At 34.8% G+C, this 16,308-nt stretch overlaps 1 protein-coding gene across 1 annotated transcript in view; it reads right to left on the minus strand.

Moving 5' to 3' along the window:
* Positions 1 to 16,308, minus strand: part of Zswim5 (zinc finger SWIM-type containing 5) — a 180,757-nt gene that overhangs the window by 7,924 nt on the left and 156,525 nt on the right. The gene's annotated exons all lie outside the window — the stretch shown is intronic.

Raw genomic sequence — 16,308 nt, forward strand, 5'->3', positions numbered from 1 at the left:
AAAATTAAATATTCTCATGGTTCAATATTCAAAAGGTGTAAAAGGTAAATAAAAGTTCTTTCTCTTCCACACTTGTTCTTCGTTCACTCATATCTAACTTTATATACAATCAATTTTATCAGGTTTTTTTGCATTTTCAGTATACTCTATATATATATATATTAAGAAAATCATTTTCTTTTTCAAAAAATATTTATTTTTTAGTTGGACACAATATCTTTATTTATTTATTTTTATGTGGTGCTGAGGATGGAACCCAGGGCCTCGCATGTGCTAGGTGAGTGCTCCACCGCTGAGCCACAATCCCAGCCACAAGAAAATCATTTTCTCTTCCTTAAAAAATCAAATGATAGGGCTGAGGTTGTGGCTCGGCAGTAGAGCGCTCACCTAGCATGTGCAAGGCTCTGGGTTCGATCCTCAGCACCACATAAAAATAAATAAACAAAATGAAGATATTTTGTACAACTAAAAAATAAATATTTTTAAAAAATCAAATGATAGCATAGTATAGACAAAGATTTGCATGTTATTTCCCACATATCATGTATCTCTAAGATGTGATCTCAGAGATTATATCATATTGATACATAAAGAACTTCTTATTCTTTTACATGATTGCCTACTATTCTTTTTTTTAAAGTTCTTTATTTTTTTAGTCATACATGACAGCAGAACGAATTTTGACATATAATACATACATGGAATGTACATACATCAATCATATTGTCAATTCTATTCTGCTGCCCTTCCTATCCTCCTTACTCCTCTCCTCCTCTCCCATCCTTTCTCTCTATCCAATCTAATGTGACACACTTTTTTTTCACTTTCTCATTACAACATCATATATGTATTCTGTATAATAATGAGGTTCTCCTTCCATCTTCCGTGCAACTCCCCTTCTCCCTCTTTTTCCCTCCCACCTCTCTTCCCTATTTAGTGTTAGTCTTCTTCTCATGTTCTTCTTCCCTATCCCATTTTGAGTCACCCCCCTTATATCAGAGAAGACATTCGACATTTGTTTTTTAGGGATTGATTGCCTACTATTCTATTTATTCATTTGAGTGTGTCTTGGAACTTAGAATTTTTCAAATTTCAGAAAGATAATCTGTGCATGTATCATACGTAATATTTTCTGTGGGTCTGGGGCAGCATCTCATAATTAAACACATTACTATTTCCATAGGGAATATATGAATACTCACAGTAGGGAGGAGCAAAATTTACATGATAGTACATTCATATAGTAGTAAAATGATAAATAAGATAGTATAATAAATCTAAATATTCAATAAAACCTTAAACTAAGCTTGCAATAAGTATTTGTTCATCAGGTTTCTTGAGGACCTCTGGTTTTGTGGAAAAAAGGTTTTATAAGTATTGCTATTGTCACCGAAGATTAGAACTGGTCACTCAAGTTGGGCAAGGAATAGGTTTAATGATGAAGCAACATTATATAATAGATGGCCTTTATGTGTAGCGCTGGTGGGTGGTACAGTTCAGTGGTAGAATGCTTGCCTAGCACGTGCAAAGTCCTGAGTTTGATCCCCAGTATGGCAAAAAATAAATAAAATTAAAAATTAAAAAGGTATGGTTCTAGGTCATGTCTCATTAATATGGATTTTTACATAAGCAGTCTCTTCAATTAAGTAAAGAACTATAATCTATTTTCACTGAAAAGTGTGTATTATTTATGATCAAGTAACTGTTTTCATATTTGCCCTGTATGAAGTTTATGGAGATTTTTTTCCATATGTATTACATATCATCATCATCACTACTGGTCTTATGCTTATTCATGTTAACACAATTTTAGCAATTTTTAAAATCATACAAGGATATTTATACAATAGGTGACTTAAGATATTCAGTGTTTTTTAAAATATCAGCTGTTCTAAATCACTGCTTCTATGACTTCAGTAATCACAAAGTAATGTGGAGAATTTGTTAAAACAGATTATTTGGCTAAACCCCTAGAGATGCTAATTCAGTAGATCTGGAGCTGGGTCTGAGAATTTGCATTTCCATCCAGCTCAAGGAGATACTACTGATACTCCTGATTCTCTCACCATACTTTGAGCAGCAAAGCTATGACTTATTTAGCAAATACACTTTCTAGTGTAATAAGACTACATATCTTCTGCAATAACTCTTTTAGGAAGACTTGAGAGTCAAGTGCTGCAAATATAGAGTATAAAAATAAAAAAACACATATTCTTCATTGGCAGTAAAATGTTTTGGTCACAAGGCTGTATTATAGATGTTGCAATCAGACAAAGTAAATGGTGCAAATGTTATTTTCACAAAAAGTTCAAGAGGGGGATGTGAAGAATAGAAATAATAAATCCAATTACATTCCAGCTGTGTGCAATGAAATCATATTACTGGTACATATTATTGAACTAGTTAAAATATCTGATTAACCATGCATCTTTGTACACAAAAATAAATAAACTATGAACACCTTTTGGAACATTTTGGCAATTGGCTTTCCTAGCTTTATGTGTCTGCTGCCTTGGCATATCCTAAAAACTTTCAGCTTGTGCTAACTATTCTTAAAACTTCTTGTGTTTGCCTATCAATCACTGTCAATGTGCATTTAAATTTTTTTTTTTTAGTTGTAGATGGACACAATACCTTTATTTTATTTATTTGTTTTTATGTGGTGCTGAGGATCAAAACCAGTACCTCATGCATGTGAAGCAAGTGCTCTACCACTAAGCCACAACCCCAGCCCCTGTTAATGTGTATTTTTTAAAAATATAGGCCATAACAGAGTTGTTTCATCAGACCTACATATATGTTAGAACCAAAATCTTAGTGAATCTGTCAATATAATTTTCATCTTCAGGATAAGCAGAAGTTTTTTCATTATAGATTTTCAGATTATACCATAATGCTTTTTTAAACATAATTTAAAATCTCTTACATTTTAATTTTTTTTTACATTTTACATGTATTTACCATGTACAACATGTTTTGGAGTATGTATATATTATGGAATGACTAAATCTAGCTAATTAACACCTATTACCTCATGTAGCTAATAATTTTTGTGGTAAGAACACTTTACATTTACTCTCTTAGCATTTTTCAAGAATACAATATATTATAGCTGGGCATGGTGGCAAATGCCTGTAGTCCCAGTTATTCAGGAGACCCAGGCAGGAAGATCGCTAGAGTTCAAGGTCAGCCTGGGCAACATAGCAAGACCTCAACTCAAGGGGGGGGGGAAGAATACATTATTAACTATAGTCACCATGATGTATAATAGATCTCTTAAATATATTGCTCATTTTAAACTGAAATCTCATATCTTTTGACTACTCTCTCCCTCAACCTCTGCTATCTAACATTCTACTATTTTATGTGATCACTTTTTTTTTTTTTTTTTAAAGAGAGAGGGGAGAGAGGGAGAGAGGGAGAGAGGGAGAGAGGGAGAGAGGGAGAGAGGGAGGGAGGGAGGGGGGAGGGGGGGAGAGAGAGAGAGAGAATTTTTTTAATATTTAAGTTTTCGGTAGACACAACATCTTTATTTTATTTTTATGTGGTGCTGAGGATCGGACCCAGCGCCCCACGCATGCCAGGCGACCGTGTTATCGCTTGAGCCACATCCCTAGTCCCTATGTGATCACTTTTTAAGATTTCATATATGAGTAAGATAATGTTTTTCTGTGCCTGGCTTATTTCAATTAACACAATACTCTCCAAGTTCATCCATGTGGTCACAAATGGTGCGATTTCTTTCTTTTTTTAATGACTGAACAACAGCATCTCATTGTGTGCATGTGTATACATATATGCCATATTTTCTTTGTTCATTCATCCATTGATAGACATTTAGGCTGATTCTATATCAAGGCTATTATGAAAAATGTTGCAATAAACAGGAGAAGTCAGATCTCTCTTCAACATACTGACTTCACTTCTTTTTAATTTATACCCAGTAGTGGGATTACTGTATTTGCATCATGATGCATCATAAATTGCTGCAGCCCATCTTGTGATATTCTGTGCTTACCTTAAATGTTTAATCCTTCATGGCATATTCTAGTTTAAAGACCAAAAAACCAATCAGTGACATATTCATACTCATTTATTATTGAAGCCATTCAATTATGATTAAGTCAACATCTTCTCTCTCTCTCTCTCTCTCTCTCTCTCTCTGGTGGTACCAGGGTTTGAACTCGGGGCCTTACACATGCTAGACAAATCTTCTACCACTGAGCCCAACTGTGGGAGGCCAACCTTATGGGTGACTGAGTTACACTCCCCAGCTGGGTGCTGAGGCGCTCAGTCACAGAAATGGGTGTGTCTTGCTACAGCCCCGTGGGTGAAGCTATGCTCACCTGTTCCTTTGTAATATAACCCCTTGCCCTGTTTAGGATAGAATCTTCCATGGAAGTGCCTTGTGTGTGTCCCCTTCTCTTACTGTGCCCTTGGGTGTGGCCTACCCAGGTGTCAGTCAACTTGCTGACAGTGGACATCATGAAGATACTCAGCCCCCTGAAACCTGACCCCTTGCCTCATTTGAATAGCTTCTCCTCAATAAAAGGGGTCAGCGGGTGCTCTCTCTCTCTCTTTCTGCAGACCCTTAAGGTCAGAGGAGCCGTCAGAGCAACCCCAAAGAAAAAGGTATTTGTGTCTCTTGTGTGGTTATGTCGTGCAGCCCAGTTAGCCCAGTTTAACTAGAGTGACCCCTGAGCCTTTTAGTCTCGAGAACAGAAACCCAGCACCCAACATCTTCATTTTTCATCCTCTAAAATTTTTTTGTCTAGTCTTCATTAGTTTTGGTCCTTGTCAACACTATAAAACCTCAATGCCTTGTCTATTTTTCAACTCATAAGTGGTGTTAATTTCCACACCATATTCCTTTTTTTTTTTGAGAGAGAGAGAGAGAGAGAGAGAGAGAGAGAGAGAGAGAGAGAGAGAGAGAATTTTTAATATTTTTTTTTAGTTTTTTTTTTTTTTGGCGGACACAACATCTTTGTTTGTATGGGGTGCTGAGGATCGAACCTGGGCCGCAGGCATGTCAGGTGAGCGCGCTACCACTTGAGCCACATCCCCAGCCCTCCACACCATATTCTTTAGTAAGATACCTCTTAGGTGTATCTTAACTCTTAACTTAAGTATACCTTAACTTAACTCTTAACTCTATATTTTGTGCTATTAATAATGGTAGATGCTTCTTTTTCTTTCTTTCTTTTTTTATCCATGGGAGTATTTTCAATTTTGGGGGCATTTTTTATAAGGTACTTAAATTTAATTGACAAAACACATCCAACAACACAAAAAGGGAACACAATATTAGTGAGTAGCAGAAATATCTGTGACTGGGAAAAGGGTTATGAAACAACTAATGCCTAATGTTGGTTAAGGTCAGGTTTTAGAAGCTGTCCAACTTATGAAAAAGTAGTTTGGGTTTCTATAGAGATGTATCTTGACCTGACTGTAGCCATCTTTGGTCAAAACCACCCTTACAACCCCTGAGTAATCCTAGTCTGTTTTCTCCACACAGCTCCTCAGGCATTCTATAAACAAACAAAATCATTAGAAAGGTTATTTGGAGTTTAATGACCAAGGCCTGGTGCTGTAAGCTCCAGGAATGTGTCTAATATCTTTGAAATTAGTTTGAGATAAACCAGGTTCACACTAGCTTGGATAAAAATCACTTTTGTCCTGACTGCTATATAAGCCTCCTCTTCCCTCTGACTCAAATCATGGGACTCACTAATATTGCTGCCACCTTTGACTATGCTTCTGTCATAAATACCCAATTAACTGCATTCCGTGAAATCCTGGATGTGCCTTTCTTTAGTCTTATGGCATCTTGTGACTGGTTCTCATACGCTGGAATGGTGTGTGTGTGTGTGTGCGCGTGCGTGTGTGCACATTTTGTGTGTGTGTGTGTGTGTGTGTGTGTTTGGGTATTTTAGCCAACAGGGAAATGTAAATCAAAACTATAAGGAAAAGAAAAACTATAAGGAGGGCTGGAGATGTAGCTCAGTGGTAGAACACTTGCCTAGCACATGTGAGGTGCTGGGTTCAATCCTCAGCACCACATAAATAAATAAATAAAATAAAGGTATTGGATCCATCTACAACTAAAACAACAATAACAACAACAACAACAACAACAACAAACTATAAGGAGATGCATCTCACCCCAGTCAGAATGGTTATCATTAAGAATAAAAAAAAACCAATAAATGCTGGTAAGGATGTAGAGAAAAAGGAACTTTTATATACATTATTGGTGGGAAAGTATAGTCACTTTGGAAATTGGTGTGGAGGTTCCTCAAGAACTAAAATATGACTACTATATGATCCAGCTGTACCTGAACGCATAAAGTCAGCATTCTATAGAGATATCTGCATACCCATTTTATCATACAACACAATTCACAATAGCCAAGTTACAGAATTAGCTTAGGTGCTCTTAAATAGATAAATGTAAAAAAGAAATGTGGTATTATACATAATGGAGTACTACTTAGCCATAAAGAAGAACTAAATGATGTCATCTGAAGGAAAATGGATGTAACTGAAGATCATGTTAAACAAAACAAGCCAGACTCAGAAAGACAAGAATCACATGTTTTTCTTATGGAATCTAGGGGTGGGGAGGGGGAAGATAACATGAAAGTAGAAGGGAGACTACTAGAAAAGGGGAAGGGGATCAGGGGGAGGGAATAGCAGGGTAAAGGAGGGTAAAGGTAAGTTATAATTAAAGTATGTTATATGTATGTACAAATATGCCACAATGAAATCCATTTTCTATGTAATATGCCAGGCTTTTCTACTGTCAAGTTGTACATTTTCCCTTTATAATTTGTAAGTATTTTGTGGAGAGATACTGAGACTATGTAAATATCCTGTTCCTCATAATGTACTTTCCAATAGCTTTAGTACCCATTGGTGCTTCTTGGCTGAATTAAGTATTATATGGTTGCCAGATCCTCATTCCACTATATTTGTTTATTTATTCATATCAGTATAAAATACAGATGCATATTAGAATAAGCCCTATTCAATGCATTATAATCAGTGGCTATACCAGTACCTATTATCTATGTTATCACAATGGTTTTCACAGTGAAAGTTTGTAGTTTTTTCATCCAGTCCAACATATCAACTATTTATTTATGTATTTATTTGTTTGTTTATTTATTTTGCAGTAGAATGCATTTTGACACATTGCACACAAATGGAGCACAACTTCTCATTACTCTGGCTGGACATGGTGCAGAGTCACACCAATAGTGTAATCATACATGTATATAGGGTAATAATGTGTGTCTCATTCTACTGTCCTTCCCATCGACATACCAACTTCTTTTATATATATATTTTTTCAGTTGTAGGTGAACACATATCTTTATTTATTTATTTATTTATTTATTTATTTATATGAGGTGCTAAGGATCAAACCCAGGGCCTCACCCCTGCAAGGCAAGTGCTCTACCACTGAACTACAGCCCCAGCCCCAACATATCAACTTTTAAAAATGTATTTTTAGTGTTATATCTAAACAATCTTTGTCTAACTCAAAAGGAAAATTACTTTGTCCAATGTTTTCTTCTAAAAGTTTTATATTTTCAGCTTTTACATTTAGGTCCTTAATCTGTTTATGAATTTTTATATGTGGTTTATGGTTGACTGAAAAAAATTTTTTTCAGCACAAATGTTTTGCCCCTTTATCAAAATAGAACACAAATGTGCAGGTTTATTTGTGGACACTGTTCTTTTTCATCAATAATTTGTCTATGATTACACTAATTACTATGTACTAATTATTATTTCTTTTAAGAAAGAGGTGAGAGAGAGAGAGAGAGAGAGAGAGAGAGAGAGAGAGAGAGAGAACTTTTTGATATTTATTTTTCAGTTTTTGGAGGACACAACATCTTTGTTTGTATGTGGTGCTGAGGATCAAACCCGGGCCGCACACATGCCAGGTGAGCGCTCTACCGATTGAGCCACATCCCCAGCCCTTATTTCTTTTTTTAATATTTATTTTCTAGATGTAGTTGGACACAGTATCCTTATTTTATTTATTTATTTTTATGTGGTGCTGAGGATAGAACCTAGGGCCTCGCACGTGCTAAGCAAGCACTCTACTGCTGAGCCACAATCCCAACCCCTAATTATTATTTCTTTAAATGAGTCTTGGAATCAGGACATATGAGCCTTTCCACTTTATTCTTCTTTCACAAAGTTGTTTTTGGTTATTCTAGGTCCTCTGCATTTCCATATCATCAATTTCTACTCAAAGAAATCTGCTGGGATTTTGAATGATATTGCATTGAATCTGTAGGTCAATTTCAGAGAATCACTATCTTAACAAACTGAGTCTTTCAATCCATGTGCACAGAATTTATGTAAGTCTTTATGTCCATCAGCAATATTTTATGGTTTTTGTTATATAAATCTTGTACATCTTTTGTCAAGATTTATCCTCAAGTATTTAGTATTTTTTGATGCTATTATAAAGATGATTAAAATTTAATTTCTGATCATTTCATTGCTGGTATGGAAAAATACTGATTTTTGTACATTGATCTTATATCCTGTAACTTTGCTAAACTTAATTCTAACAGTTTATATTGTTGTTGTTTATTTCATAGGATTTTCTATGTAGACAACGATGTCATCAGAAAACAGTTTCTTTTTCCCTTCCAATATGGATATCTTTTCTTCTTCCCTCACTCCTTTTCTCTCTTTTTTGTTTCTTTATTTTATTTTGAGGGTTGAACTCTACCACTGAGACACACCCCCAGACCTTTTATTTTTTATTTTTGAGACAGGGTCTTGCTAAGTTGCCAAGGCTGGCCTTGATCTTGGAATCTTCCTGCCATATCTAGTTCTCTCTTTTAAATGCTTTATTAAAATATAACTCATCCATTTAAAATGTCCAATTTGGTTTTAGTATACTAGCAGAGCCATCCCCACAATCATTTAATTAATTAATTAATTAATTATTCCAGTACTGGGGATTGAGCCCAGGGGTGCTTTACCACTGAGCTACATCCCCAGCACTTTTTATTCTTATATTTTGAGGCAAGGTCTTGCTAAGTTTCTGAGGCTGGCCTCACACTTATTACCCTTCTGTCTCAATCTCTCAAGTAGCTGGGGTTGCAGGTATGCACGACCATGTCTGGCTCCACAATTTTAGAACATTTCATTACCCTGTAAAGAAATCCTGCATCCCTTACATTTTACCTCTTATCCCATGTTGCTCCTAGCCCTAGGCACTGTACTAATCTACTCTGTTTCTATAGACTTGCTTCTTCAGAATATTTGATATACAAATGATCCCCTATTTATGATGTTTCTACTTATGATGATTAGACTTAGGGTCTTCAATTTCATGATGACGTGAAAGCATAAGCATACAAGCATTCTACTTTTCACTTTCAGTACAATATTCAATAAATTACATAAGATATACAATACTTCATTATAAAACAGGCATTGTGCTAGGTGATTTTCTCCAACTACAGGCAAACTCAAGTATTTTGAACACATTTAAGGTTAATTAGGTAGAGCTATGATGCTGATAAATGAAGTATATTAAATGTATTTTTTACTTAAAATATTTTCAACTTAAGGGCTGGGGTTGTGGCTCAGTGGTAGAGTGCTTGCCTAGCATATGCAAGGCCCTGGGTTCAATCCTCAGCACCTTCTAAAAAAATAAGAAAAATAAAGGTATTGTGTCCAAATACAACACAGACAAACACACACACACAAACACACACAAACACACATATATTTTTTTTTCTTTTCCAATTTAAGATGGGTTTATCCCCACTGTAAGTCAAGGTGCATCTCTAAATGAAATTATCCAGTGTCAATACATGATCCTTTGTGACTGGTTTATTTTTTGTTTTATTTATTTTTGGTGCTGGGATTGAACCCAGAGCCAGCACATGCTAAACATATGTTCTACTACTGAGCTACAGCCCTGACACTGGCTTAATTAATGTTTTAAAAATCTTTACTAAGAACATTTAACACAATGTCTACCTTTAAAAAAACATTTTTCATTGTAGATGGACATAATACTTTTATTTTATTTATGTAGTGCTGAGGATCAAACCCAGTGCCTCATGTGCTAGGCAAGCATTCTACCACTAAACTACAATCCCAACCCAACACCTAGATTTTTAATGTCTTAAGAGTATAATACATTATTGTTGAGTCTAGATAAAATGTATAGCATATGTCTAGAGCTTATTCATCTTACTTAAACTTTATGCCCATTTTGACTTTTATGAATCTATTTTAGATACCTCATATAAGTGGAATCATACAGTGTCTGTCTTTTGGTGAATGGCTAATTTCATTTAGCATAATGTCTGCAAGATTTCCTTGGCCAAATGTTTTCTCTGATATGTGGATGCTGACTCACAAGATTTCCTTGAGGACATATTCAAAAATTTCCTTATTTTTTAACGTTTATTTTTTAGTTATAGTTGGACACAATACTTTTATTTATTTATTTTTATGTGGTGCTAAGGATTGAACCCAGGGCCTCGCATGTGCTAGGCAAGCACTCTACCACTGAGCCACAATCCCAGCTCAAGATTTCCTTATTTTTTAAGGTTGAATAATATTCCATTGTATATTGGCAAGTGTACATTGGCAATTATCAGGAATACAAGTAACAATAAATGTTGGTGAGGATGTGGGCAAAAAGATACACTTGGACACTGTGAGTGGATCTGCAAATTAGCGCAAACACTCTGGAGATTCCTCAGAAAACTCAGAATGGAACCACCATTTGACCCAGTTATCCCATTCCTCGGCATGTACTCAAAGGACTTAAAATCAGCATACTGTAGTGATGCAGCTACATCAATGTTCATAGCAGCTCAATTCACAATAGCTAGCTATGGAACCAATCTAGGTGTCCTTCAACAAAAGATTGGATAAGGAAAATGTGGTACATGTATACAGTGGAATATTACTCAGCCATAAAGAAGAATGAAATATGGTATTTGCTGGTAAATGGATGGAACTGGACACTATGCAAAGTGAAATAAGCCAAATCCAAAACCAAAGGCCAAATATTTTCTCTGATATGTGGATGCTGACTCACAATAGGCAGGGTCTGAGTGGAGGTTCATGGATTGGACAAGGAGGGATGGGGAAAGGGAGGGAAGATGGGAATGGGAAAGACAGTAGAATAAATCCAACAAAACTTTCCTGTGTTTATGTATGAATACATGATCAGTGAAACTCCACATCATGTACAACCACAAGAATGGTAAGTTATACTCTGTGTATGTATGATGTTAAAATAAATTCTACTATCATGTATAACTAAAAAGAACAAATAAGAAAATTTAAAAAATATTCTATTGTATTTATATGTCACATTAAAAAAATCCATTCATACTGATGGACATTTAAATTGTTTCCTCATCTTAGCATTTGTGAGTAGTGCTGCAGTGAACGTATCAGTGCTGTTATCTCCTCAAGATCATGATTTCAGTTCTTTTGGACAAATAACCAGAAGTGAGATTGCTGGATCCAACGGTAGCTATATGCTAATTTTCTAAAGGAATCTCCATACTGTTTTCCATAGTGGCTGTACCATTTTATATTTCCACCATAGTGTAATCAGGGTTCTAAATTTTCCACTCTTCATTACTATTTATTGTCGCTTGTATTTTTAAAAAAAGTCATCCTGAGAGGTGTGAGATATGTCACTATGGATTTTGATTTTGATTTCCCTGATGATCTATGATTTTAAGCATCTTTTCATCTACTTGTTGGCTATTTGTATTTATTCTTTGGAGAAATGTATATTCAAGTTCTTAGTTCATTTTAAAATCAGGTTATTAAGGTTTTTTGATACTGAATTTAAAGGTTCCTTATATCTTTTGAAATTTAATCTCTTATCAGATATATGGTTTATAAATATCTTCTCCCATTCTGTAGGTTGCCTTTTCATTCTGTTGCATGTTTCCTTTGCTGTGCAGAAGAGGAGTTTTTTGCGAGGGACTAATGTAGTCCCACTTGTCTATTTTTGCTTTTATTGCCCTTTTATTTCTTTGTATTCAGATATGTTTTTTTTTTTTTCATGGTACTGGGGATTGAACCCAGGGGTGCTTTACCACTGAGCTACATCTCCAGAACTCTTAAAATTTGAGACTGGGTTTCACTAAGTTTCCTAGGCTAGTTTCGAACTCTTAATCCTCCTGCCTTAGCCTCTTGAATTACTAGAATTTCAGGTGATAATCTTGCTTTATTCCTGATCCTTAGAAAGAAAGCATTCATTCTTTCACCAATACTTACAAGGTTAGCTACAGATAAATCACAGATCTCTTTATCACACTGAGGAAGTTTTTCAATGTGCTAAGTGTTTTTATTTTCATTAGAAATGGACGATTGTATTTTATCAAATGATTTTTCTATATTATTGCAATAATCATGTGAATTTTCTTTTTAAATCTGTTAGTATGGTAAAATATTATGACTGATTTTTTTAAATGGTTAATTCTGCATAATTTGTTTCTTTTGTGTTGTTGTTTGTTTGTTTTTAATATTTATTTTTTAGTTGTAGTTGAACACAACACCTTTATTTTATTTACTTATATGTGGTGCTGAGGATTGAACCCAGGGCCTCGAATGTGCTAGATGAGTGCTCTACCACTGGGCCACAACCGCAGCCCGTGATTGATTTTCTAATGTTAAATCAATTTTATATTCCTAGGATAAATCCTACTCAGCCATGATTTATTTTTCATTTTTATATATTATCAAATTCCATATTGTACCACCACTATTTATTCCACAATGTAGACCAACCATCACCATTTTCCATTTTCAGAACTTTATCATTCCAAATAGAAACACTGCACCCATTTAATAACTCCTCATCCTCTTATTTTTTGCATTCTTCTATGAATTTTTCTCTATTCTTTATAATATATCCTTTCTGTCTCTATGAATTTATATTAAATGTAACTATTTGATTAAAATGATGTTTACCAAGTTTCTCTCCTCTATGTAAATTATACTTTTTCCTTTTATGATTGAAAAGTATTTTGTAGAGAGATATTTTAAGACTGTAAATATCCTAATCCTCATCAAATGTTCATCTAGTAACTTAGAATCCATTGATGTCTCTTAATTGTGGCTATCCCAATAACTTCATATAGGTGGAATCATATAACATTTGTCCTTTTCTGTTTGGCTTATTTCACTGCATAATATTTATGAGGTTTGTCCATGTTGTTGAATGTATCAGAATTTCATTATTTAAAAAAAGTATTTATTTTTTAGTTTTGGGTGGATACAATATCTTTATTTTATATTTATGTGGTGAAGAGGATTAAACCCAGTGCCTCATGCTTGCTAGGCAAGCACTCTAACCCTGAGCCACAACCCCAGCCCCAGAATTTCATTCCTTTTGATGTGTGAATAACACTTCATTGTATGTATACACCAAATTTTATTTATCCATTCATCTGTAGTAAGAGATGGGTTGTTTACAACTTTTGGCTATTGTGAATAATGCTACTATGAACATTGGTGTGCATGTATCTGTTTGAGTCTGCTTTTAATCTTTGAGATATATGCCTCATTCTTTTTTATTTATTTTGAGTGAGCTTTGGTAGTTTGTGTCTTTTAAGGAATTGTCCATTTCTTCTATGCTGGTGAATTTATCGGCACAAAGTTGTTTATGATATTCCCTTGTTTGTAATTTTAATTTCTTTGAAATCTGTGGAGATGTCATCTTTCTCATTCCTGATGGTGACTTTTTTTTTGTCTTTGCATCCTGTTTATTTGCAACCTCAATTGGTGGTGATATTTTAATATATTTTTTAAACCTTATCAGTCTATACAGAGATTACAACTATATTTTCACAAAGAACTAGCTTTACGCCTTACTGTTTTTTCTCCATTGTTGTTCTATTTCATTGATTTTTACTCTGATCTTTATTATTTCCTTTCTTCTGCTTATTTTAGGTTTCATTTCTTTTTCTTTTCTTTCTTTTTTCTTTTAGAATTTAACCTTTATTTTTCATTTGCTTTTTATGTGATGCTGAGGAGCGAACCTCTTGCCTTACCAGTTCTAGGCTCTCTCACTGAGCTACAACCCCAGTCTTCATTTGTTTCCCTTTTTGCTGTTTGCTTTTCTTTTTTGAAGTTCTAGGAATTGAATCTAAGGGCCTTTTACCACTGAGATAGATCCAAGATCACTGATTTGCAATGCTTCTTCTTTTTAAATATAGGCATTTAGCACTAAAAATTTCCTTCAAACGTGCATTCCACATGTTTTGGTATTTTGTGCTTTTTTTTTTTTCCTTGTGTCTTTCCCTTTAGTTCATGAGTTGTATAAAAATGTGATTTATCCAAATAATTGGAGTATTTTTCAGATGTCTTTTTATTACTTATTTCTAATTCCACTGGGGTTGTCTGAAGATGGGTTTTGTTTCGTTTCGGTACTGGGGCTTGAACCCTTGGCAGGGGGGCTCTACTGCTGAGCTACATCCCAGCCTTTTTTATTTTTTAATTTTGAGACAAGGTTTTATTAAGTTGCTGAGGCTGGCCTTGAACTTGTCACTCTCCTGCCTCAGACTCCCAAGTCTCTGAGATTATAGGCATGTGCTTGAAAAAAAATTTTTTTAAATACTGGGGATTAAACCCAGGGGAACTCTACCCTAGCCTTATTTTTGAAATTAAAAAACATTTTTTTTTAGTTGTAAATGGACACAATACTTTTATTTTTATTTAGTGCTGAGTCTCAAACCCAATTCTTCACACATGCTAGGCAAGTGTCCTACCATTGAGCTGCAACCCTAGACCTACCGTAGCTTTTGTGTTTTATATTTTGAGACAAGGTTTCACCAAGTTGCCCAGGTTGGCTTCAAACTTGCAATCCTTCTGCCTCAGCCTCATTAGTTGCTGATTTAAGGTGTCTGACACAGCACTTGTCTTATTTCATTTTTTTAAAAGGTATTTTCATTGGTGCAGAATTCTAGGTTGACTTTTTTTAAGTATTTTTTTAAAATTTTGAGGTACCAGGGATTGAACACAGGGGCACTCAACCACTAAGCCATATCCCTAGCCCTGTTTTGTATTTTATTTAGAGACATGGTCTCACTAAGTTGCTTAGTGCCTCACTGTTGCTAAGGCTGGCTTTGAACTTGAGATCCTCCTGCCTCAGTTTCCTGAGCCACTGGGATTACAGGCATGCATGACAGCACCAGACTTTTAAGTACTTTTAAAGAATTTTTTTTTCTCAACTGTCTTCTGGTTTACATTGTTTTTTTAATAAGAAATTTGCTATTATACTTGTCTTTTGTCCTTTGTGTTTTTTAAAAAATTTAACTCTATTTGTTTTAAATAAGATTTTTTTAAACTATTGGTTTTAAACAATTTGAATATTGTGTGCTTTGGTATAGTTTTCTGCACGTTTCTTCTGCTTGAGGTTCCCTGAGTTCCTTGGTTCAGCAGTCATCTTCTTTATCCTGCTAGGAATCTAATAATCCATGTCAGGCTACCTGTTCCTCTCATGGTTTCTTATCATCAAATTTGATTTTTTTTCCTAATAAGACTAATGAAAAATGTTATCTCAGGTGTAATTTTAATTTGCATATCTCAAGTGAGAACAAGCACTTTAATTTTTTAAAATATCATTTGTATCTTTTTTGTGTGTGAAATGTAAAATCATATCCTTTCTATGATCTTTCTTGATCATTTGTACATTGATTTATCCATATCTTTTCCCTTTTTTTTCAATAAGCATGAATTTTTTTGCCAATAAGAAAATAAAACATAAAGTTATTTTTAATTAAAAAAAATGTTGGACACATGCCTGAGTGTCAGCACTCAGGAGGTAGAACAGAATGATTGCTTGAGCCTGGGAATTCAGGATCAGTTTGACCCCCGTCTCAAAAAACAATAGGGCTGGGGCTGTAGCTCAGTGGTAGAGTACTTGCCTAGCATGTGTGAGGCACTGGGTTTGATTCTCAGCACCACATAAAAACAAATGAATACCAGGCACACACACCCCTGTAATTCCAGCAGCTCAGGAGACTGAGATAGAAGGATTGCAAGTTCAAAGCCAGCCTCAGCAACAGTGAAGTGCTAAGCAACTCAGTGAGACCATGTCTCTAAATAAAATATAAAATAGGGCTGGGTATGTGGCTCAGTTTCCCTGAGTTCAATCCTGGTACCTAAATAAGTAAATAAAATAAAGGCCCATCAACATCAAAAAAATATTAAAAAACAAACAAAACAAAACCACAACAAAGCAATACTCCATCTCAAAAAGCAGCAGCAAAACAAAAACTAAGC

The sequence above is a fragment of the Urocitellus parryii genome, chromosome 11 (assembly GCF_045843805.1).
Source record: "Urocitellus parryii isolate mUroPar1 chromosome 11, mUroPar1.hap1, whole genome shotgun sequence".
NCBI classification, from domain to species: Eukaryota; Metazoa; Chordata; class Mammalia; order Rodentia; family Sciuridae; genus Urocitellus; species Urocitellus parryii.